Raw genomic sequence first — 24,771 nt, 5'->3', positions numbered from 1 at the left:
GAATGTACAAGTCATTCGTCTTAACTAGAAACGATTCGTTATGCATTTTATTGGTTCATAAAGAATCACTCAATATGTATAATATGAACAGTGGGCATGATCTTATAATTGCCTCAGTAAGGATGAATTTCTGTTTTCTATAGCTTTCTTGTCAAATAAATGGACATATTTTAAATATCTTACATTATTCTCATCACAATATATATTCAAATCTTACTAGATTCATTAAATCTTGATATTGTCGCAAATGCCTTACACTGTGTACGTTTATATTTCCATTCTTATCAAGGAAAAAACGCCTACGCTTTTTTGAAGAAAAAAATCAATTTGATAATTTATGTTAAACGTTTAACAACTGTCTTGAGACAAAATGTTAAATCCTTTGACCATTTATCTTTGTACGTATGGAACCGTCGAAACTCAGTGAGTTGAGCGTCTCATTCGTAATCCAGTGGTCAACGGTTTGACACTCGTCCTGGCCAGTCATGGACTACTGTTTTGGCGCATCATTGGAAAAGGTACTTAGCTGACATGTCTTTAGGATAATGAAACTAATAATATGTTCAATGTGCTGTTAAAATCAGTAAATTACGAAAAATTATAGATAGATACCAATACATAGATCCGTAGATACTAATACAAGTTGTTGTATCTAAAGGAAATTAATAAGGTTAATTTGTTTGGCTTTTTCAAAAAACAGTGGTGTGTGGAATTTCCTAATCTTTGTAAGCATCGGAATTCTCAACGTCTATTAGACATAAATACCCTGATTTATCTCTTTGACAGACACAAGTCTATACATTAATCTATTTGACAGACACAAGTCTATACATTAATCTATTTGAAAGACACAGGTCTATACATTAATCTATTTGACAGACACAAGTCTATACATTAATCTATTTGACAGACACAAGTCTATACATTAATCTATTTGACAGACACGAGTCTATACATTAATCTATTTGACAGACACAAGTCTATACATTAATCTATTTGACAGACACGAGTCTATACATTAATCTATTTGACAGACACAAGTCTATACATTAATCTATTTGACAGACACAAGTCTATACATTAATCTATTTGACAGACACGAGTCTATACATTAATCTATTTGACAGACACGAGTCTATACATCACAAGTCTATACATTAATCTATTTGACAGACACGAGTCTATACATTAATCTATTTGACAGACATGAGTCTATACATTAATCTATTTGACAGACACGTCTATACATTAATCTATTTGACAGACACGAGTCTATACATTAATCTATTTGACAGACACGAGTCTATACATTAACCGTTTGCTTTATTTGTAATTTAATCTTTCGTACATGAAATGCTAACTTATTGTATCGTATGTTTTGTTACGTTCTACAACAAAGAGCACGTAATGAAGTGGGGGGGGTGACCGTCTATAAGTTAGATCATTATACTAGATACCGTTGCATTGTTCTTTGTGTAATAAAAGACCCATAATGCCTGCCTATATCTTTGTCTACATTAATGTTTAATACAGATAGTACAATCCCATTATATCGAATGTCTTGTCTAATACAACAGTAGATAATAAAGCCCATGATTATTCAACAATACTTATTCACACTCTGGGGGACCGACGACTTGTTTTTTATTATACTGAAAACGCAGGCTAAAGACTAAATACATGATAACATAGCCGTCTTTACAAACGGTACATTATATGCGATTCTTTCCAAGTAATACATTGTTTCTGATTGATTGTACTCTTGAGTGTACATTGCAATCTGTCTTAGCGGAAACATCCATACACATAAAACTGATTCCCCATGTGACCCCGACCTCTTGCAGACACATTCGTAACAGAGTTAAAAGGATTCCCAATTAAAACCTTCCATAATGTCCTTATATAAAAGACACTATCTAACACCTACAGCTGACTGATGGTTGGGGGTTTTTTTTGGCCGAAGGGGGTAGGGAAAATGATGCTACGTGTTTTTGTCATCGTGACCGAACTCATGGGCTAATTTACCTCCCTTCATTATCATCACAGGCGCGATAGAATATACTTAGTTGCATGTATGTATGTATGTATGTATGCATGCATGCATGTAAGTAATTTTTACGGTACCTGAGCACACTAGTTTCTATATGGTGCCAACTAAATGGAGGGATTGAAAAGTGTAAAAATGACAAATGACACAAAACTTCAGAAAGATAATCTGATAATTGTAACATCAATTACAATACAAAAAATATAGAGTTATTTGTCAGTCTATGTTGTTTTGACAGTTAACTACTCAGTAAACAATGGATCATTTTCCAGTAAATCGCCATACATCACAAGTTTCTTTATTACCGATTTAATAACCACTGTCACTCATATAAATGGTCACTGTAACTGGGCAAATGTCACTTTGATGCACATATCATATATCAGACAATCTTGCACGAGACTTGACGGATGCTGACCCAGAATTTTCCTTATATATTATAGTGAGAAATATTATGTTTCTTCTTTTTGTTTATATAATTACTATCTTAATACCATAATGAAGGGAAGAAAGAAGGAAGGAACAATAGAGAAACAGACATAAATATAAAAAAAAAATGTTAATACATACATACATACAGACATACATACATACATGCATGCATACATACATACATACATACATACAGTTCTATCAATAGATAAATGTTGTGAAGATTTCCATTGGTGAGAACATAATGATGTGATCAGACCCAGTTGCCTTTATTTCTGTATAATCTGTAAGGAGAACTACTTCAGTACTTCTGTACAGTGCAAAGTAACTAACGTAAACGTTGGATCGGAAGGCATACACTCTGCATGACTATGAAACGGGAAAAAAATGGTGGTTTTATATTCTATTTAGAAAATTGTATACATTGATTTGACAGAATCTCTTTAACTTTTCTGGAGATAAATAATTATTTGATTAAGTTTGAAGGACAAAGCTGGGAAACTCAAAATCTACCAAGAATAACATTGGGGGTATGTTGCACAGCACATTTACTGCGGCTCGATATAAATGAAGGTAAATGGATTATAGCGATTGGAAGAAGGGGGGTTGGGTCCAAAGACTATCATTGTAATAATTTGATTCACAGTCCGATAATGTAATACACCGACCTAGTTAAGATGTGGGAGTTGGAGGATAGAAATACGACTACTCACCCATCGTAACTGTCATAGTCGATGTCTTGCACTGTTTGACTATTGGACCACATCACTATAACCATTTACCCGTAGGTTTAATTTCATTTTTAAGTAGCCTCTGTATGTAGCCTAAACTGTGAATGAACACAAAAATAGATTTAAAGAAACGAAAACTGATTACTGATGTGTCTAGACAATAACGACTGGGCCAAGTCACAATGAATTCATGATAGCATCACATCCAGTCATTAATATGTCAAACAAAATAACGTATCCTTTGCTTCGAATATTGAACTTCTACTCAGACCACACATGACAATTTAGGCAAAAGGTTAAGACCATGCTGTGGAATGTTCCAATCCTTTGATCGCCCACCATTGGAAGAATGTTTTTTTTTGTTGGTGGTGGTGGTTTTCTTTTTTGGGGTGTGTGCGTGTTTTTTGTTTTGTTTCTTAATGTAGCTATTAAGCTGCAGATGGAGAATCCCCAGTTCTGTCAACAGCTACGTAGCAAACGTCATCAACAATAATTAATAAACTAAATAAAAGCACAAAAATTGCAATTGTAAAATTTTAATATTTTTCTGGGTTTATCTATGTTATTCTGCTGTGTAGTTCGGCAACAGACCTTTTATACCACGATGAACACAGACAAAACAACATTAAAATCTTAAACACACACATAGTATGACAGGGTTTGAACCCCTGCCGAGTCACTTCGAATACGTATAACAACGGTGCTAGCAGCTGCCTCGCTTGGTGCCAAGCATTAAGAGGTTAGTGTTAGGGCTGGTAGGCCTGGTGTCAGGATATTGTGACTGGGTGGGCATGTCTGCGGCATGATGCCCCAGTGCTAGACATTACTATAAACTGCCACACTGCAGACATCGTAAAAACTCATAAAGCTACGTTAAAAATCCAAATCACACACACACACACACCCTGTAACTGGAAGAACGTGGTTCATTATGCTAGCTATCCAAGTGTGCAAGAGTAGAGAACATTACTTTTGTTACTTCTCGGCAGTACGGTTCTTCCTTTAGAGGTATCATCGTTACAAATCTGCGTCATTAGCTATCCTTTAAGTCAGGTTCATTTGTATCTCCGGTGTATCTCGTTGACACCACTGGCTCTCAGTTGTTGTATATAATGACCTTTTTAAATTCAATGAAGTTGCTAACCTTATCGCAGTTGTTAATGTTAGCAAAGCTGCTATATAAATCTTACTTCCTATCTTATTCATTCCGTATTTTCTTGTCTTTTTTCGAAACAAAGTGATAATTTACTCCATTTACACGCAAGATCTACATTTACAACATCACAAAATATTGCTTCCTGTGTGCGATAATCTTTTCTTTAACTAGCCACATAAGAAATCATTGTAATGGGGCCACTGACAAAAACACTGAAAGGTGTTGTAAAGTTGACAGGAATAAGAATTTTCTTTCTAAGATTGCGAAGAAAACTATTTCTAGTTGACACCTAATTTGACAAAATTGGTAACATTTTTAAAGTGACCATTTTAACATTTTAGTATTTGATAATCAACACGTTGCTACCCTTAATGTCATGACTGCTACAGATTCGTTCACTTTTGTTGTTCAGACAGATATTCCTTTTTCCAAAACAAAGAAATCTTTGTTATTAGGCATGAAACTGTGATAGTAAGTTTCCCGTTTTGTTTTTTTTTTTTTGTATATGTAAATGACCTATCGCCATCTGTCAACCACGCTGTTCAATTACTCAATCGGCAAGTGTAAATTAGATACACCTCCAGGTATCGTTTAACTCAACCATTTTCCTCTCACCATCTCACGATCGCGATAATAAATCTTTCGATCGATAATGGTGAAACGTAATCAGTGGGGGCCTTTGTAATTTTGACAGCCGATATACAGATTGTATCGTTGGAGGAGTTAGATTTATTTCTGTCCCGAAAGTTACACGAAACGTGTGGTTGCCCGAACGATCTGTTGAGAAAGGACACAATAGATTGAAATTACCACTTGGATTTATAAGAAGAAAAAAACCACCAAAAAAATTAGAAATTTACAAAAATATTTTAAAATGAACGTTTCTAGAAATATGAATGGAGAACCACGTAACTTTGGCCTTTGTTGTGTGTATTTTGTATTCCTTAGCAAGCAGTGAACCCCAGATATTGTATTATTTCAGAGGTGTTGAATATTTGCTCTTTATGATTGGTTTATCCAAAGCAAAAAATAATAATGCTTCATCGTCTTGTTGTCTCAAACACTTTTGTGACTATTTGCTTCAATTATTGGGCTAGTTGGAGGAAGAAAATTGTAATTAATAATAAAACATAAGAAAACAATGGTGTCATATATTTATTTTCTTATACATTTCTACATTAAGCATAACTCTACATGTCTACATCAACATACATCACTAATCAAAATTCCGTCTCAGGAGAAGAATAGAACTTTAAAAGTATTGTGTACACCTAAACAGTAACTGTTTACAATTTTGTTATATATTTGTACTTCATTTCTCTCAAAGGCAGCATACACATAAATCAGTTAAAATGAATATAAGACTATATTTAGTGCTTTAAAATTTTCTTGAGTGAATTTCAGTTTACGTTAATATGTTCGTAAGCCGCTTTAAAACTGATTTCCACGACTTACTGAAATAAAAGTTGTAGCATGTATTATACGAACTTTAAATATTTGTAGTACAATGCAAGTTATGACACTTGGTAATTACATATGCATAAACTTAATACAAATAATTTTTAATAAACATATTACGGAAATTGAGACATATTTCTTTGCAAGGACACTGCATGTTTGTCGGAGGTTAACATGCCGACATGTCACATGTGGATTGGAGGTGCGATCTGTTATCTCGCCTAAGGTCAGTTCCTTTTTGCTTGATTTTGGTCATAGCAACCATTGCCAATATAATGATTGTCAAGGAACACAGAGATCTTCGCTTTACCACAAAATTGATTCCGTCTGCACGTTTTTCTTATATAAACCGGCGTGGAAAGAAGTATCATGTATTCAGCATTCCACATCTTTGTTTGTTTTCTCTTTAATTTTCTTATGTGCAGATGGGAGTGGTCATGTTTCTACTCCTAAAATATACTGTTTTCTGACAATAAATGTTGTTGTTGTTGTTGTAGGGTTTAACGCCATTTTTCAGCACACGATAGGCTATACATGGCGGCCAGTATTAATGGTGGAGGAAGAACCCGGGAAATCCCCGGAAAGAACCACCGACCCTCGAGAAGCTACTGGCAAGCTTTTTCACATACCCACATTAACCGAATCCGAGACTCAAACCCAAGCAGACAGAGGTAAGATGGCAGTGATCCGTAACGGAGAACGCTTTAGACCACTCGGCCACTCGGGGCCCCGAAAATAAATGTCGGTCAATAGATAGCGATACAATTCAGTGCAATTCAAGGACCACTTAGCAGATGCAAATATAAGAAAGTTTGCAAATAGAAGATATGCATTTAATTATAAACGTTTTCTATTGATATTAAGAAAAATGATCCTATCCATGTAACTAAGCAATAACATTTAACATTAAATCAAAATTATACAACAAAATCTTAAAATGTTTGAACTAACATCATAAAATATAACATGCATCTTTTATATAAGATAGTTTCAAATTTGAATGATTATTTCTCATGAGAAAGTCGTGCCACTTTCGATAGTGATTCAAATCTTAATAAAATTGTTTTCACCATACAGCAAATATAGACCGCTGTAGCTTTTCTGGAATATAGTAAAAACGAGTTTGATAGGCACAGAGAAATTGTCTCAGGTTTGGTAAACACAAATTTGCATGAAACAAACAATACGTATAGTTGTAAATCGTACGTTGTATTTTTGGGTATAAAGCTCACTGTCATTTTCAGTGCGAGATAGAACAGATTAAAATATGTTATTTATTTCCTGAACATAACAACATCGAATATCATTTTTAGAAATGGCAATGAAATCTTTTCAGCAATTACCGTAAAGTGTCGTGTATATTTAAATACATATATCTTTCATTATCCTTCTTCCATCTACGACATGATAGATATAACACCAACAACAAATATGTTTGAATCTCAAGAAACCCCATAGCAAAGAGTAGCCTAACATTGTAGGAATGATATGGCATTATCAGCGAGCATATTAAGTCTCGAACAAAATATTTTGGTCGTAAAAATAAAACGTAAAGTTTTGTGACACTATGAAACCACATTTATCATGCACCAACATGGTTATTGTCATTTTGAAGAATGGCCGGAAATCAACGAAATAATACCTTATTTTCCTCGAAGCATTATTATTCTATTTAGATATTAATAACTTAATCTGCGTGGCATTTGTTTAAAACGAAGATGAATATTATTATGTTTTGCATGATTCTTGTAGTGGCGTATTATTAGTGGATATAGGAATATATATAGGAATTTCATAATTTGCATTAAATATGTATAAATTTATACTCCGTTGTTTAAACTACAAAGGGATATTAGTAGTTTGCAAAACGGAATATAACCAGGGGTAGAAAACATTCCATTGTTTGCATCATTATATTGAACGCATACATATACTTGTTATACTTGGATGCATATATGTAAGCAAGTGTAATGTAGAGAACAAATCTGACATTTCCTCTCAATCATATATATATATATATATATATATATATATATATATATATATATATATATATATATATATATATATATAGTAGAAATGAACTGAACTAGTGAAACTACTTGTCAGTATGTAGTAATTAGTTGTGAATGTCAATAGCTATTTCTCTGAATGTATGTGGGTGGAAAGGTTGTGGTACGTAGAAATGCAGCTGAGTTGCTAGGCTGGAACGTTGACTGGTATATGTATTCTTGTTCTTTTTTTTGTACAGAATGGTTCTTGTTTAAAATAGTTTTAGAACTATCCCATAAAGTTACAGTCGACCCTTAACTATTTGTAGTGAAGTGATATGTTTTAATGGGCCAGATAAACTCTCCTGCTGACGTAAATTAATAAACTTGGCAGAAATAACACAAATTTATCATTTGAGTAAACAATGTGCTTGAAGAAGGTGGGGTGCTTGAGAAAAGCAGGTATAATAATTGATCCAAATTATTCAGCTTCTCACAGTTTATTTTCTCAAATTGACATTGCTCAATGTATGTGGCAGGTCCTTAATTATTATATGTATGCAATACTTAATTACGTTTTAGAAATGTGGTATTTGTTCAAGTACCTACATTTATAACTTTGCAGATTATGCAAAGCTTGAGAAATTAAATAATCTTCAGGATCTATTGCCGCGAATAAAATAACTTTGATGTGAATGTCAATGAATATGAAATACAATCTCTATATTTCTTAAACTATTTCATAATCACAAACCTTAAAGACACTCAGGCACACAAGTACACGAGCTTCGATGTAATTTGCATTTCATAGTTTCAACAATAGATTGCCTTCAAGTGTCTGAGACATGAATGACTGAAAAATGGTAAAACGCCAATGCATTTATAAAGAAAAGTTACTTCAGTCGACGTAGTGACGGTGATAAGAAGTCAATTGCATTTTAACGTTTTGAGAAAAATAACATAATGAGCTGCCATATTTTGCTTTGGCTTTCCTTATTATAATTTACCGTTGTACTTTCATGGTAACGATGCTACATGAATTGTCATTTTTGTGCAACCAAAGCACTTGCCACGATGTTGGTGAAATATATATTTAACGCAAATTGTGAAGCTCCGGATTATGAATTTTAGACTTGTGGAAGTACACACGCACAATTAAAAATTTAGTAAACGTTTGTCACGTGGTAGAAGAAAAATAAGCATCAACAAAAGTAAATAACTTTGAAATTGAATGAAAGCGCTCACTGCACAACACGTAAAAATACAAGTTGATTTAAAGTATGATCGCAACAACATGTTTGCAAATACAGCTGCCAGGAATATACAAAAAAAATTAAACAACATCATTCATACGTAAAGCTTGTAATACTTATGGGAAATTAAAAGGTAAAGATATAAGTTGTAATTTAGTAAAAATACGATGTGAACTAGATGTTTCAATATTTACCAATGTTACGCTCGACATTGAATTTTTACTAATATTTACATATGTACAAAATGTGACAAGAAGAAAAAGAACTTAGTTTTCCAAAAACACTGTACGTAAGAATATGTATCGAAATCAAATCTGAATGATCGTTTGGTTTATACATATGTAAACTATGTACAAAACAGAAAGAAGCAATTGATTCCAAAGTGATGTACATAAATCATTGAATATGTGCAGAGTTACATAGCATTTACATAGGTAATCGACGCAGGAAAGAAGACTTCAGCATTAAGTTACAGTAAAAGACACTACTGGTTACATTGTGGATTCTAAATGGTCATACTAAATTTGAAATAACGTTAAATGACATTGAATGATATCTAGTGCAAATCAATACAATGCCAAAACATACTGCCATTGAAACATAAAAACAATTCCAATGTTATATTTCCTAGAACATAACCTTTTTATAACATATTCATAAAAGAATCTATTTCAAATGATATACTGTATAAATCGACACTGGAAAAAATACAAACTTGAGTGAGATTTACTGGATGTATGATAATCACTATTCTTTCTTACACGCTAAATGACCACAACAAATACATGTACGATAAAAAAGTATCTATGCAGATGAAAACTAGCTAGAGAGTTCTAAGAAAGAAATGAGAGTTTAGGTTTTAGTGATCCAAACTATACTGTTATATTCGTTTTAGGATCAGATTGGTAATGATATAAATTAAATAAAGTAAACAGTCTCTTCCGAACATCTATACAAAATATCTAGCATTGAGTTTTTATTGCTTTTATAATTTTATTGCTTTTATAATTAAGCGTAATGCAATTACTCCAATAATCTCAATGCTAACTAACAAGTGAAAGATGTGTATTAACGAGGGGAATGAACCCATCACAACTCTCTCTAGTATGACTACAAAAATATATAGTTCTGCATCTGCATCAGCCATTCACATTCACTTTTGGAAATTGTTGATTTGCTCCCATCATAAGCTTCTATTTTCATTGATATTTATGATGTAAATAATTGCTATATCATTAATTAGATGTCATTATCCAAGGACATGGTCATGGGATAAAGAAAATGAAACGGACTATTATGGACAAGAACGTTGTTCGTTTTGTTTATATATAGATACCTGAAAGAAACTAAAAGTCAGTCAATGCCAAGCATGTAAAGAATGAAGTTTCTAAATAACTGTAACTGTGACATTCATTAATCTGTGGTACTTTTGCATGGAATCGTTATTCTGGAGCCATATGAAGCGGCTAATGAAACAAACCTACATGCAACCTAAATAAAAATCGTTTGTTGACAGCATGATTCACTTCTAATTAACACAGCGTTCATGTTTAGACTGTTTTTAAAAACATCATTCATTTTGACATTCCAATTGTCAGCTTTTCTATTTCGCCTTGTATAGTGTATGTTTCCCACACTTCAGGTATGTTTGTTGGGCTTGCGCCATGTTCATTTTCAAGGTCTTTTATATATTTAGCAAAAACACATTCCCAAAATGTCGAGGTCAAAGGATTGGGATCACCTGGTATCTTCCATTCTTTGTAAATAGTTTGGTAGTCTTTATAATGTACAAATTCCCCGTTTGTACGTTCATTCAAAAACTGTTTTTCTGGATTTGCCACAAGTTTTTGGCAACTTTCTATGACAAGGGTATTATCCCATATATGTGTGTATCCTGTACATCCTTGTGGTCTATGGACTGGAGTTTCATGTGGTTCAGGATGATGATTGGGCTTAGAACTTACACATATTTCAGCACAAAAAGGACACGATTCTGTGCAGCCAACGACTAAATCTCGTAGATTAGCTACAACACGTTTTCTTATATTATCGTACGATGTGTTATCCGGAGTTGTGATGTCATCAAGGTTAGGTGTTTTTATTGCCAACTGCTTCAGTAATTCTGAAGTAAAATATTGCAAATCTACAGATTCATTAACAAATATTTCTGATGAATTTCTGATCTGATCCACTATGAATGTTTTAGACGCCATATCTGTAAATTCATCGACCCATTGTTGTACTTTGATGTCGTTTGCATTGCTCATTTCGACCGCGTTCTTCCCTTTGTTCAATGCTTTTGCTGTGTCATTAACATATGCGACAATACTGTTCTGGTGAATAGTAACCATCGAGTCCAAAAGACAACGGAGTTCTGACGCATTGGCACCTTTTGCTGATGAATACTCATCAAAGTATCTTCCAAGCCAGTGTTCTATTGTTGTAGTTGGATTTTTTAAATAATCCATAAATCCTGTAAATATTCCTTCTTCCGCTATCTTGCAAAGAATGGTGTATATGAAGGACTTTTTGTTGTTCAGTACAGATGTGTATACCCTTGTCCTCATGCTATCTGCAGCTTCTCTTACAATATCCACGTCAATCTTGCCCTTAATAGTACTTATGAGGAGATCGGACACTCGTGATGCAAACGAACGTGTGAAGCTAGTCTTTTTGTAGTTGGTTTGAAAAAGAATGAAAAAGTCATCTTTTGCTTTTTCAAGTAAATGTATCGGATCAAATGATTCAAACAATGCTTTCTCACTTTTGGTGAACTCAGCGATAGCCATTGAAGAGGCAGTCATTGCTATTTAAATTTGAAATTCGTTTGTTGTGCATACACCATACTCTTCAATATTATCCCCTGCGTCGGAGACAATCTTGATGATTTCCTCCAATGAGCCCTTTGTGTATGGAGTAGGATCTTTTGTAAGTTCTTGCAATCGTTGACTTACCTTTTCCATTGCATTATCCACAATTTGCTCAAACTTTATTTTAATTTGGCCACTTATGTCCTCTGACTTTTTTATCAAATGTGCTTCGCTTAGTTTAAATTTATCAATTTTACCTGACGAAAGCGTGTGAGACTTCTGAATAACGAGTGCCTCGTGACTCGGAAACTTCTCTCTCAAGATATCAAGCGCCTCTCGAGCGATATTTCTTTCTTGCACACGTATATCGCATAATTGCGCAACATCTTGCAACCATCCTGTCCATTTTGCGTTGAAATTCTTCTTGATTTCGTCCGTAGGCAGCAGGTTGCCTTGTATATTTTCAGCTTTTTTCCTTTCTTCTTTGAAGAACTCAACAATGTTATTTGTAATCCATTCTCTAAATTCTTTTACTTTTGTTTCAACTGTGAATTGACATTCTTTTAACCGCTGAAGGCGCATTATCTCTGATTTAAGATCCTCTATGAGTTCTTCCATTGTCTTAGAGAGGCCGTTTATGCTGGATGCTTCCCACTGGCACATGTATTGTTCATACCTTTGTGGAGTCTCCAAGAAGAAATCTTTCAGTTTGACTTGCAGTTTCTCAAAACAGTCTGTCACTTCCTTTCTGATCTTAAAGCGACTAATCTGACTAATTTCCATTAAGTTCTGTGGATCACGTGAATTCATTATGTCGATGTGCAACTCCGATTCACACTGCCTAGCTTTCATTCTCAAGTCCCATACTACATTACACCAATATTTGTCCAGACGTTGACGTGCCTCTGTCTCAAGTGTATTGCGAAAGAAATACACAAAGTCATCTTTAGAAATTGCTGTCCATAATGACTTCACGTGGGAACTATATTCAGAGAGATAATGGCTTTTACATTTTTTGCAAAACTTCTTGAAACTACTTTTCAACCTTGATGTGCCTTTGCTGTATCCATGAGCAATCGGGGACATTGGCTGTTCACCCTCCCATAATGATGGTATGTAGTGGATGTCATTCTCTATGTCGAAGTCAATCACTTCTTTGAAACGTTTTTCTTCTTTTGTCTCCATCTGACACGCGGTACGCGTCTGACTGTCGAGTTCTTCCTGGAGTTTCCTATTTTGGTTAGACATTTGTGCATCTGACTGCGAATCAACATTTTGATACACAATGGCACAAGAAGGATGAAGACCTACACTTCCCATGCGAAGAAAGGCACGAACTGCTATTGGCAAAACTTCTGTCAAAAATGACGTATTCTCTCCCATCAAATTGATAAGCGTTTTATCCCCCAACCCAACAACAAATGTTGTTATCTCGTTGTCTCGAAGCCTTCTCACTTCTTCTCGCATGTCAGGAGAGCGTACTCCTTCTGTGTCTATCAGAAGAATGTAATCAACACTCACATGTTGTTGATCACCAACGATTACGTTTAGGATTTGTACTTGAGCCCCCCTGGTACATCTCCCTGCGCTAACAGGAAACTGGCATCCAAACATCGTATTAAGAAGTGTTGATTTTCCAGAGCTTTGCATCCCGTATACAGTTAGGACTGAACATTTTGGGTCCTTGATTCCAATGTGCTTAGTAACCAGTCCTGAGAGTCGCTCAAAAACAGCTGACGTCCACGTAATTGGAACTGATCCAATGTCACCATCGAAAATTTCCAATGAATTTCCGTCTAGGAGAAATCGCGCTGCCAGTAGAGGAAGGTCGTATCCTATGTCATACCTCTTTTCGGGTGTCTGTGCTTGAATCGCTTCATAAATCTGACCTAGTTCTCTGAATAGGTGTTCAATCCCAATGTGGCACTTATTTTGCATTTCCTGCAAATTCTCAAGAACTTCTTGAAACGTTTTTTTCTCTGCTTGATCTGTAATTGCTTTGATCTTCTCATGAATTTCAGTTTCCTCCTCAAGAAGCTGCTTAATATCCAGTCGGGAGGTTTTGTCAAGTTGTATTCTCAACCATCTCACGCACACAATTCTAGTTACCTTCTCGTTTATACTAAGTGCGCGAAGAAAACTGATAATCACTTCTGACACTCCATTTTGAATCATGTTTGATTGTTGTCTCCTTATACTAACTTTCTCCATTTCTTTTTCATTCCTGTATTCGTCGATGCTTTTATTTTTAGGAATTTTTTTTAATCTGTGTATTTCTTTGTCTGCATCGACCCAATTCCTCCACAAGCGTTGATGAAGCGGTAGAAACGTGTCCTTTCTGTTTTCCTTCTTTACATGTAGCATTAGTTTCATTATCACTTCTGCTTGTATCAATCCATCTTTTACTTCCTTTTGATCCTGGTCGACCAAAATATCTGTCCACGTAAAATTTTCAACACTTGTTCGTATAAGTGAGTTGTTCGCTGTTTGTTCTTTTAAAAAAGACTTTATATTTTCTTTCAACTTTGCTTTGGTCAATGATCTTGTATTCAATATGATCAAATTATTGTCCACCCGCATAATTTGCATAGCTTTGGTCTCGTTGTCATCATACATAACAATAATCATAAGTTTGTTTTTATTGCGAATAGCCTGTACAATGTTCTGATTATTTTCATCAGCGAGGTCTTGTGATGGACAAACAATGATGCAGATGGACATCATTTCTACCAAGACTTGCATCTGTCTAGGATACTTTGCAGCATCTCCTCTTAGATTTAATATTGTCAATGGTTCGTGATACATGTTGTCTTCTGAACCATTTGGAAGATACCAGCTTATTTCAACCATTCCTTCGGCTATCACTCTTCTTGGTATAGATCCAATGGCGTCCCTATGATAAAATATGGAATGAGTTCTGTCGGTGTCGCCCATGACTGCATTGATTAGGCTTGATTTGTGTACACTATTTGACTGAAATCTAAAAACCCCAATTGTAAGGAAACAAGGAGACACAACCGTATCCTCTTCTACCATCAATCTTTCGTTTTGTCGATATGACCATTTTGCACAAATGCTCTTAATAGGCCACACATGTGCAATAGGAATATCATCTGTGTGTGCATGTGTTATAAACGGGATTGCCAACTTGCATCTCCATAAAAGGTTGGCAATATCTTGTTTCAGTATTGGGTCAGAACACATATATATCGAAACTATAAGGTCTTGAGGGTGTATTGCATTTGCGTGGTGTTCAACGTCATGTGAAGCAGAAATAACAGGAATGGACTGAGCTTGATTGCAACGAAAACCAAAGAGTTGTCCTATTGTCGGTGTAGGGGTACCAGAGGTAGATGGAGAACGGTTTCTGTTTCTTACCGAGTGTGAAAAATCACTTGTTTCATCAGGTATAATTTCAAGGTCCCTAGCCTTGTAATTGCATGATCTTAATCTGTGCAAAAAGAACTTACATAAATCTTTCGTATCTTCTATTTTGCTGTCATCAAGTTCTTCATTTATGAGCCCAAACACATCATCACGAGTCAGTTTGTCTAAAAAGAAAAATGATATACCATAAAGAAGAATATCGTAGGTGTAAAATGGGTGTTTTGCTTACATCCAGGTGACCCATGTTTGATTGAGTGAATGAATACAGGTCTGGCCCTTCACCCAACACCACAAAACCTACATGCTACAGACATAATTCTCCCTTCCGCAAATATGTGGCATGTTCACCACAACATGTTCCAGTATAAAGGCGGAAACAATAAAAGTTTCCTTACGATCAGTAAGCAAACAAACATACTTTGCAACATTCTAAATTCGTGTATGGAAACCTTGAGCTAAAACATAACAGACAATATAAAAGTATATTTATTTGAAACAATGGATACATTTTAATATTCTCTTGTAGTGATTGCTCAGTCCCACTTACAGTGAGTAGCAGTACTGCATTATGAAGCCTCTGCTTCTTAACTGGCCTCAGTGGTCTGGGGTAGGTGGGTGAGCATTAATAAATAGCCTAACAACCAAAAGTTTTACCTTTTAGCTTTTTAGACATGGCTGACAAAAGGACTCCAAATGGCTGACCGCTGGGTCCCAACCGTCTCATCCGCTTTATCCCTACTCTATTTTATACCCAGATACACCAGAATGATCCAAAACGGCAATTGCTGGTCCTCAAAAAAGCTTATCTAGTACCTCACTCAGGCTCCTGCCATGCTCACCAGTGTGTCAACTAAACGCGTTATATAACTACTACATCACATACATATTTCATCACTGGTTTCGTGCCACTAACCTTTTCATACATCCATGTCGTGCACAAGGATGAAAGACATATGCCAAATTATAATATTATAATCAGCAGATTCCAGCAATACATATCCGCTGCTTTTCAATGGTAGTTGGGGAGTGTGGTTTTGTGGAAGAAATACCGAGCCGGAAATGGCGAGATAATAAATGAATTCATTTGATAAATAGTGCACGAGCTCAAATAACTTAGGCAACTTACACATGCGATAGAATTGGGATTTCAAAGTAAATAAAGAACTCAGTTTTAATTGGGGTTGGTAATGTTGATTCTATAGCCAAAGTTAAAAATTATAATCCTATAATAAGGACATGGATAGATTTTAAGTATTGAAAATATTTAAGATCATTTATCTTTCTAAATACTCAAGACCAAACATATATAATGCAGAATTGAGACACGCTTGCTATTTGCTGCTCTATTGTGAGAAATACATGAAACGCATCAGCTTTTAGACCTCAACGTGCTTGAAACATGTACAACATATTCCAAATTCAGCCAATCATTGAGAAAATCAGGTTTAAATTAATACCTTCATGTCATGCTTGCTACTCGTTATCAACGAATCCTGTCATCCAAATCAGTACAAGTTTATTTTTAAGTTCGCCTGTATGCAGACTTGTTCTATTAACTTTGGTTTTGCCAGTCACATATACCAGTAGTATAAATGAACGAACCCCCAACCCCCAAGCAATCAAAGATCACACCTCCTGCCCAAACATTTGTTTGTACACTATACATATAACGGATTATGAACTTGGGAATAGTTCACCTAATATTTGATAAGTGATGCATGCACGAATCAGAAGAGAAGGTCTTTAGGATTTTTAAAGTGTAGAAAGGAACAATTATGATAGGGAATGAAGTCGTTGACTTTACCATTATATACGTTTATCGTTGTTATTAGTTTATCAACACGATATATATCACTTGGAGCAATTTTGTGCAGAGTTATTAGTTTCGCATGTTTGTTCTTGCTTGCTTACATTCTTTCATTAGTTGTGATTGAACGAAAACAAATCAAGTGAGTGCTCCAGGCTGGTATTACTCAGGAATGCAGTTACTGTGGATTCTAATTAAGATATTATGATATCGAGATCTTTGGGTGTATATACCAGGTCACCGCAAGTATTCTTTATATTGCTGAATATAAAATATTCATGTTAATATTATCAGAGGCGCGGCTTTTTAAAAATTAGTCACACATGACGTTATTTACTTTTTCTACTCAAGAAATATGTATAATAGTATTCATCGTCCTTAACGTTTTTGTAGTTGTCAGTGTGAGTCAATAAAATGTTGCACAGAAACCTCAATGAAAGAAGAAGTATTTAATATTCTAGTGAGAAGCAACTGAGTTTACTTTCTTCGATGTACATACTTCATTTATAAGTAGAACAATTTCATGCGGACTACCTAGGGGGTATTAATCATTTATAGTTAATAATTCCAAATTCAACGTCCCTGCAATAGATATATATAACTGAGGCAATAAACTTAGGATGGACATAACCACCGGAAACCACATTTGTTTTACTGATATATATATATATATATATATATATATATATATATATATATATATATATATACATACATACATACATACATACATACATTGGCGAGATAATACATACATACATACATACATTGGCGAGATAATAAATGAATTCACCTGATAAATATGTTTACACACACTCACACAAACACACAAACACACACACACACACACACACATATATATATATATATATATATATATATATATATATATATATATATATATATATATATATATATATATATATAAAGGAAGATAATGTTGGGATCCTTAGATATTCCAAGTAGAAAAATAGCTTAGTAAAACAAGTTAGATTGAATTTGTTTACTGTTCTATAAAAAATGTAATTGCAAAATGCTGACATCATTAAAGTATTATGTTTGATGTAAACAGATTTCCAAGAATTAAGCATGAATGTGAACGTTGTTGTTGTTGTTGTTGTTCGGTTTTAACGCCATTTTTCAGCACACGATTGGCTATACATGGCGGCCAGTATTAATGGTGGAAGAAGAACCCGGGAAAACCCTGGAAAGAACCACCGACCCTCGAGAAGCTACCGGCAAGCTTTCTCACATACCCACACTGGCTGAAATCGAGACTCGAACCGGCGAAGACAGAGGTGAGATGGCAGTGATCCGTAACGGAGAGTGCTTTAGACCACTCTACCACTCGGGGCCCCCAATGTGAACGTAAAAGCATGAATAATGCGACAGTGTGTAATAAACATTATTTCTTAAATTATAAAAGAAATGATGGAAACAGTGTCTTAATGTGCCACCACAGTTTCACCTTATATTTCGAATTGGGGGTCATGTAACATAAACAGTTCTTTTATAGTTATCGGAACATAAAACCAAAAAATAAAAATAAATAAAATAAAGATTTAACAAAGTTCACTCCATTCATTAAACTTGGATGACTCATGGCATGCGTTGCAATTTAAAAAGTTTAAGATATAGAACGAATGAAGCTTATTTATAATCTTTGTTTTTAATATTGCGTTGGAAGAAAAACTGGGTCATGGACTTCAAACACTCCATATTATGAGGAAATATCATTTTGGTAAATATCTATATAGCAAGATCATAAACATGTCATAGATTGTGAGCACGAGCGTACATAAATTGATGACTTGCACCTACTTTCATGTAGTGTTACATAACAACATAAGTTTAAAACATTTAAATAGAACTTACTAGGGTAGTACTTGTATAAGTCCAATTTCTTTAGCAAAGTTATGAATTCGTCATCAAGTACTTTTACTGCGTCACCCCCGGTTGCACCCTCCATTTTAAACAGTTGGAATTAAAGTCAAAACCACCTTTTTAATATGCTGCACGGTCCAGTTCTGTAAATAGATTTCAAAAATTTAAAAGAATCCATGAAGAGTTCGAGGTTGAGAAAAAAGATTTAAAACGTGTTGCAACTATTGCTTTCTGATATTGAAAGCACCAACCTGAAATCATACAGTTGAATAGATTCAAGCACGACAGACTCAGGAAAAACACTTGGAGGGTAACACTCGAAACCCGATACAAAAAATGACATAATCAATCAAGGATAATTTATATAAGCAAATATTTTTAATGAAATGTAAGCAGTCATATAGTTTGTAAAACGTGGCAGAAAAGGTAGAACAATTAAAAGAAATAATAATATAATATTAATACAAATAGAGATTGTTTGTAGCAACAGAAGAAAGAACAGAGGAGAATCCTTTGTAAGGTACTTAAAATGGATATTTAAAGGTACAAGAAAAATAAAGATAATTGTGAATTTGAAAACAAACCTTGTAAATTATACTCAAGTAGATACTTTCTCATGCTGTAAATTATTCAACAAGTAGCCACTAAATTTCGAAATATCTTGTCCTTGTCACGTATGCAGGTATAGTGTGCGGAGACAAGCAACCAAAGTATATTTACCCGGGTTGTTTGCAGGTGTAACTTATTGATTACCTGAAATCCATTTGTGCGAAGGTGACACCTGTGCACTTGATAAAAGACGTTCAGGATAAGGGTGAATGCACGTGGTTGAGCAAAGAAATAATCTAACTCCTTATTTCCACAAGAGATAGGGTATAACATTTAATACAAAGGAACAGGTGCATGACTTGCATATAATACTTATTTTCTTTTATATCTCCGCAATGCAAGGGCAAGGACATTGATTATGCCACTTTCTTTTCACCGTGACATAAATAGTGAAAACATATTTGTGTCCTAAGGCTCAAATTATTAGCAAATTATTAGCAAGGACTTAGGAACTGAATAGAATCAAGAATTATTTTTGAAAAACAGTAGATAATAATACGTTCTTTTTTCAAAACAAGTATGTTTATCGGCTATACATTTCTCCTGAAAACTTGTTGATTAGTTTTCATTACTATATGTTCGTCTAAATGTGCTGTGAATAAACTTTTCTCCCAAAAATACCCCTCCCCCCCAAATAAACGAAAGAAATATGCCGTGGGGGGAGGGAGTGTATTAGGCGACAACTCCAAATATGTGTACTCCGTCTCATACTGTGATATTCAACAATAGATATAATCAATGAAATACCAAAGATTTGAATGGCGATATATTTCAATGCAAGTGGATTGTGTTTTCTAAAGCGTTACAAATATAAGACCCATTACAATAGGAATCGTGTTCTTCTTTCGATATTTCTTTATGGGTAACTCACCAATTTTCATCACATATTTAATGTAAAATAATACACATTGGATATTATGTAAACACTGTATTGAGCTTCTAGCTTGTAAACCTACAAGGAAAGTAATGAATGCATGATCATGATAAATTCATATAGTTATCATGGATAATGAAAACATGAATATAAATTGATAGAGGCATGTAAAGTATATATGTGTATCGTTGGACGGACTGGTTGACTAGTTCCATAGATTACGGTCTCATGCTTAGACATGCAATATTTATACTATTTTGAATTAGAATAATGCGTTTCCTGCAAAAGCATTTCAGATTTCTGCCTAACATTGATAGGAATAACAAAAGGATACAATTGGTAAATATGTCAACCTGTTTTCAGAAAAACACTGGGAAGGCCGATTTAGCAGCCTATTTTTTTTTAAACTTCCACAATAACGCCTATGTTTTGCACAATCAGGCCAGTGCATGGTTCATTGCGCGTTTAGACGTCTACCTGTAAAAAGCTTGTAGGATATAGAAGATATTTCTTTGTATCGAGTGAATAACTTTAAGTGTTAAATTTAACAAATAATTTATTTACTTTGAATACAAAGTGAAAATAAGAAAAAACAACTTGCAGTATTAAGAATTAAATCCCAAAATAATCCAAGAATTACAGACGAAAGTCCTATAATTTAAAGTCCTGAATACAATTCAGTAAAAGTCCACAACCTAAAGGCGATGACGTGTCTGTTATAGCTCCTAGTGTGATAATGTGCCAACAGGCTTTTATTGAATCACATTATTATAATTACAGGTTTGAATGCACTATAAATATGAATGTCTTTATCAAAGAATGTTATCAGAGCACTTTTCTATTTCCAGAGAAAATAATCACCTGAATTCAATACTTTGAACAAAAAATATTCCAGCCCGAAACTAATAGTCACACAATATAAAATACAACTTGAAAGTGCTTGATAATAACGCACGAAAGACCAAGTCCTCACAATTACGAGATTATATAGCTCCCCTCTTGGCCTCAGGTCACTATTATCATTTTCTAAAAAAAACCATTGCCTAACGAAAAATAACCTTCCACAATGATCCTGATATTTACAAAATAACAATAATAACCTGTAAAATTCACTTAGTAAATTACAAACCTTTGACCGGTTAATCATTTTTGCTTTATATTATAATAATCTTTATATTTCAATTTATGCATATAAAGAATAATTTAGCTACGTATTAGTTGTTTAGAATGAATAAGAATAAAAAAAGGTCAAGAGCAGAAATGAATTCGATTTTTGACAAGGTCAAGTCCAACATACAATGTTAAATTTTAACAGCATATAATAAAAAAATATAAACTAACTAAATTACACATACATAATATATATATATATATATATATATATATATATATATATATATATATATATATATATATATATATATATATATATATATGTGTGTGTGTGTGTGTGTGTGTGTGTGTGTGTTGTTTTGGCGACAACGGTTGAGGGTTTCAAAGATTATGTATATACGTTATTCATTCGATTCAAACAGATTTATTTTTTCCTTTATACTGAAACGTATTAGCTAGCATTAGATATATAATAATGAAGTAGCAGATTTCTTAAGGTATCATGGACGATAAGGTCACTTGATGATCTTAGATGTTCTTGTGTGTTTTGTTTATACTAGCAAACAAAATACATTTAATAACATTTTTGAAATTACATTTATGTTACAGTACCAAGTATAGACCAACATTTTACAGCTTTATTTTCCAAATAAATGTTGTAGGAAACTCTATACAAAGAACAATAAAAAAAAACCAAAGTTTACGCACGAAATGATTTTGTTGCCTTTGGTTTATTCCATTCTTCAGCGAAACACAGGTTATAGATCGTGTCCAGAATAATTGGTAGAGGAAGAACCCATACAAATCTTGGGAAGAACCACCGACCCACAGAAAGCTACTGGCAGCTTTCTCCCATACACACATTGCCTGACCCCGAGACTCGAAATCGCGCGAGCAGAGGTGAGACAACAGTAAAGATGAGAACTTTAGATATCTCGACCAGCAATGGATCTCATGCGAAATGAGTGGTGATCAGTGATGCGGTCTTATACATATGTAGTGCAGTACAAACCAATGTCACATTGATGGCAAAAGTTGTTTCATATTGATTACCCAACAAATGCCTTTTCTACATGTCAGTGATGCAACAATGTCAGTGTTGAGGCATCCGTGCATTGCAGAACCATCCACAAATCGACCTAGTTATTAAATCTCGTCTCTTCATACAGTTCTTGTGAATTTCTAAGACATAAATCAAAGTATATATGAATAATTGTAGAGGAATACAAATATATACCAGAGAGAACAAAACGTGCTATCCCTTGATTCGTCAATAGATTGCCCGTTAATACTAAAAACATTTACAAATACGAAATGTTTGTGAACTCTTTTTCATTCAAAGAAAGCAACACCTCAAGGAGTCAAAGATGTGCAATTATACGATGCACCAGCAAGCACTATATAGGATTAGCATGATGGGTATTGTCAACTTCATTGGAAAAAATATACTTTGTGAATGTATAAATTGAATCCAGTTTCAACGGTCTTAGAAGAGCCTGAAAGGAGGGCAAAATAGATCTCAAATTATTAACAGGACATCATCACGAAACAAGAAGACACGGACCTCGAAACTAGGTAACATGGAGTGCAACAAGCATTTTAAGTATGGATGACCCACCCAAGATAATCCAGATCAACTCCAATTAAAACTGAGTACTTTAGTTACTTGTGGGGAATGGCAAAATATGACGAAATCTACAAGGAGATTGTTGCTGAGAATTGCTCAATTCTTGAAACAACCATGACAGCCAATGCAGAATCATGAATTTTCAAATACAGATGTTTAGAATGCAGAGAACATTATACATTACATAATCTAGGTTGATAAATCAGCTTCAAACCTGTAATGATACTCAAGGAAGGTTTATGGACTGATCGAGGCTATTCATTACCACGTCAGCACACATAGGTGTACATTTTATACATTTGCCTTTTACAGCGGCTTGTAAGTTACCGTCGCGTGATGGGTTTATATGGAAATATGTACATATTTCCAGACTTGAAAATCCACTATTGATCAAAATATACATGTGATAATATAATTGCATAGGATGTTTTCTAATGTATGACGTAAAGTATGCATGAAACAATATTTCTATACAGGTGAAGGTGCATCTGCTCTTAGATTGTTTTCTCCCTTGATACACCTGCTGTCCAATTTGTGTTCTGCAACATCCAAAAGAAATCTTCCTTAATAATTTCTGATTTTTGTTGTTCTTCTTGCGAATGAAAGTAATGTATTTTCGATCACTATACACAAATCTCGGAAAAGGATTTGAACGAATATACATTTCATAGTTTTGTAATATGAATATTAAAGCCAAACATTCCTTTTCGATTGTGGAATAATTTCTCTGGTGCGTATTTAATTTCTTAGAAAAAAAGCAAACAGGTAGACCTATACCGTTTTTGTTTTCTTGAATCAGTACTGTAACTAACCCAACATCATTTAAATCACAATTCATTGTAAATGAGTGACTAAAATTTGGAGCTGAAAGAACTGGTACACTCGTAAGTATAATCCTCAACTTATATCAAAAGCTTCCTGACATGTTTCATACTAATACAAATTCGTTTTCTTATTGAACAAGTTTGTCTGGGGTTCAGAAATTATAGAAAAATGGGAACACAATTTCCGATAGTAACCAGCTACCATACCCAAACATCGCATTATTTACTGTTTATTGATAGGAACAGGGAACGCAGAGATGGACTTGACCGTAGTATTTATATTTGTAACTTGTCCACGTCCCGAAAGATATCCTAGAAATGTAATACAAGTACCGGGAAAAAAACGTTTGGATAAATTAATTGTCAAACTTACATGAGTGAGTGTGTCATGGGATTTCTGTACTGTTTCTAAGTGATAGTTCTAGGTGATGTTGTAGATGATGACATAATCGATGTAAGGGGCACAATTATCTAGACATGATGCAAGCCAGCATGTTCATTAAACGTTGAAAAGTACACGGCGAACCAGAGAACCCAAACGACATCACCTTATATTGATACATTCCATGTGGAGTCACGATTGCAAAATTTTCCTTTGCCCTTTCCGTCAGTGGAATTTGCAAGAATCCTTTCAAATGGTCTATTTTAGGGACATATGTTGCATTTCCATTTTGTCAATGCCGTCACCGATTTTGGGCAATGGAAATGAATCTACCTTGGTTACACTGTTTATCGTTCTATTGTCTGTGCACATGCATACATTATTAT

At 34.3% G+C, this 24,771-nt stretch overlaps 1 pseudogene across 1 annotated transcript; it reads right to left on the bottom strand.

Annotated features, from left to right (window-relative positions):
- Positions 1 to 5,507: 5,507 nt before the first annotated feature.
- Positions 5,508 to 19,652, bottom strand: LOC149784138 (interferon-induced very large GTPase 1-like; annotated as a pseudogene). Its single transcript, XR_016413754.1, has 3 exons — positions 19,541 to 19,652; positions 18,948 to 19,099; positions 5,508 to 15,429 (listed from the first exon to the last, which is right to left on the bottom strand). The product of XR_016413754.1 is annotated as an interferon-induced very large GTPase 1-like (transcript).
- Between the last annotated feature and the right edge of the window lie 5,119 nt (positions 19,653 to 24,771).

The sequence above is a fragment of the Sinohyriopsis cumingii genome, chromosome 14 (genome assembly GCF_028554795.1).
Source record: "Sinohyriopsis cumingii isolate HCF-2022 chromosome 14, ASM2855479v2, whole genome shotgun sequence".
Classification (NCBI taxonomy): Eukaryota; Metazoa; Mollusca; class Bivalvia; order Unionida; family Unionidae; genus Sinohyriopsis; species Sinohyriopsis cumingii.
Note: the sequence above shows the minus strand (reverse complement) of the source record. Positions and strands in the feature narration are given on the sequence as shown.